The following is a 2,338-nucleotide window of genomic DNA, read 5'->3' as shown; positions in this document are numbered from 1 at the left end:
AAACCAAGTGACAGATGCCATCCCCATCAGATGCTCTGGATCTCCCATCCACTCCCCCCAGTAGCTTGTCACACCATGAGCCAAACGTCTTGCTGAACTCTGTTTTCGCCTGAAGGTTTCCAACCTCAACGCTCAAAGAACTTGCTTTGGAATCTTCTCCCAAACGGCACATTCCCTCAGAAGTCTTCAACAAGGATCCACATCCAGGGTTTCAATCACTCCTTCCGATGTTCCTCTCCCCCTGGATCGCCACGTGCATTCAAGCTTAGCTTTCCACACACACTCTCAGCCATGACACAGGAACACCACTGCTTCACATGCCCATAGTAAACAGTCAGCAAACTTTGGCTGTCTTCTTGGATCCTCTGCCTTCTTGCAAACACATTTTGCCTTGATTTTGCTCCCCATAGCTTTCTCTCTTTAATTTGGAGCCTTTCCCTCTGTTCCTTACTTTAACTTCACTGAACAGGATGTGTTCAAGATTCCCTGTCCCTGCTCCTTGACTTAGCTGACGTCTTGGGTCCTTTTCCTGTCCCCACTCTGTGGTTTTGGGGCTTTTTGCTTTTCTTTTGAGACCTGCTCCCTGCAGCTCACTTCCTGCCTGCTCTGGCAGTTTCTGTGGAATGGTCTTACCAACTGAATTCAAACTGTTTTCTGTTTCTCTCTGTCTCTGTGGCTCCCTATTGCTAGGTAACAGCACAGTGTTCCCGACTTTGTTTTAACTTCCTGTCAAGAGTAGGGTCATAAAACCTAATTAAAAAGCAAGCGTACAAACAAAACCACTGACTTGCAGCAAGCAATCTCCCAAAGAAAATCTCTAAATGACACAAGACCTAGGTTTCACCCTTTCAGCCCACAAATAAAACATATAAATTAAACTTAAACTTAAAGCTAAAACTTAAACTTAAAGCTACAGCTTAATCCTAACCCACACAAATACACGTATAACTTACTTAAATTATCTCTTGTTCTTAACACAGTTAATAGTTATCACAAATGTTACATGTTGAACGTACAGCCCAAGGGGTTTTTCAGTTTCCAGTCCCTGTTTGTACTATGGCTGAAGGGCATTATACAGTGGCCTTTCCCCACTGAGCCTTTGTGGCAGCTGCCCCAAGCTTTAATGGGTCCCTTGGCATGTAGGCCAAGACCATGTCTGCAACACTGAGTCATGGGCAATTCTTTGCACTGGAAGACTGGCAAGTTTGGGAAGACCTAAAAGCGTTTTTCACTGAGTTGATGGTCCTACCGTGCAGCTGATGTTTGTAGAGTGAACAGTTGAGCAAAGAAAGGCATATTAGGGAAAGGTGATGAAGTACAAATGTTGCAGAAGACGACAGATCTGGATGGTTAAATTTTATTTTTTTGATTTGTAATCAGGTAAGTGCATAAATACAGTCTCCCACAACCACGAATTTTGCAGTCGGGTATCGTGCATTTGCAGACATTGCAGGTGTCAGCACAGCCAAAGTGCAATGGGCTATCCTTGTTCTGGAAGAAACTTTTTTTTTCCAAAACCTATTCTTTATTCATAAAATTTGTTAAAGTGCATTGAAAGATATTTCAACATGAAAATTACAGAAAGTGCAATAAAATTCAACTTTTTTCTTATTATGGACAAGATTTACGTGATCCCTTTCTGTGCACAATCAGGATGTTTTTGTCTAGGCTGTCTGTATCTTTAACCTCAGAGTGATTTTTCTTAATTTAAAATAAATTTCAGCAGTAGGCTGTCTGGTGAATCTTGGAAATAAGAGAAGGTTATTTATTATCACATACTTGCCCCAGATGTTTGAACGCAACATCCCAATCACTCGTTTCACTCACACTATCACACACACAAAGATTAGATACAGATGAAGTTAAAGCTATAATTGGAAAAAAAAATGAATTTATAACTCAGACTTGGCATCAATACAGGCCTTTCATCTACTTGGTGAAGGTGATACTTTAGTTGGAGTGAAGGTCTTTTAGAAACAAAGCTGCGAAGCCTCTTGGAGAGAAATAGCCAGGAGGCTGGTTCTCAGGTCCTCCTGGAAACTGGAACAAGCATGGGTCTTTGTCTATATTAGAAGGCTTTCAGCTATTATAGTTCAGCTGTTTGAGATCTTAGATGTTTCCTGGTGCTTCAGATGTTTTCACACACGCTGATTTACTTTGTTAAGGTAGCATTATAATTCTGCCCCTGATGGTTATTTCCAGTCACATGACTACAGGGTTAACACTTCTGGGGTCCAGACCATGGCATTACAACAGCAGATGGCAATGGTCATTCACTCTTATCTCTGTCCCAACTTGAGTTCAAATATTCTCCTTTGTTTAATTTGGCACTTTGAGA

The 2,338-nt window shown here is 41.5% G+C and overlaps 1 pseudogene; it reads right to left on the bottom strand.

The window, feature by feature from the left end:
- Positions 1-1,377: 1,377 nt before the first annotated feature.
- LOC121276654 lies at positions 1,378-1,529 on the bottom strand (annotated as a pseudogene).
- Between the last annotated feature and the right edge of the window lie 809 nt (positions 1,530-2,338).

This window comes from Carcharodon carcharias, chromosome 3 (assembly GCF_017639515.1).
Source record: "Carcharodon carcharias isolate sCarCar2 chromosome 3, sCarCar2.pri, whole genome shotgun sequence".
Classification (NCBI taxonomy): Eukaryota; Metazoa; Chordata; class Chondrichthyes; order Lamniformes; family Lamnidae; genus Carcharodon; species Carcharodon carcharias.
This window is presented reverse-complemented; position numbering and strand designations above follow the sequence as displayed.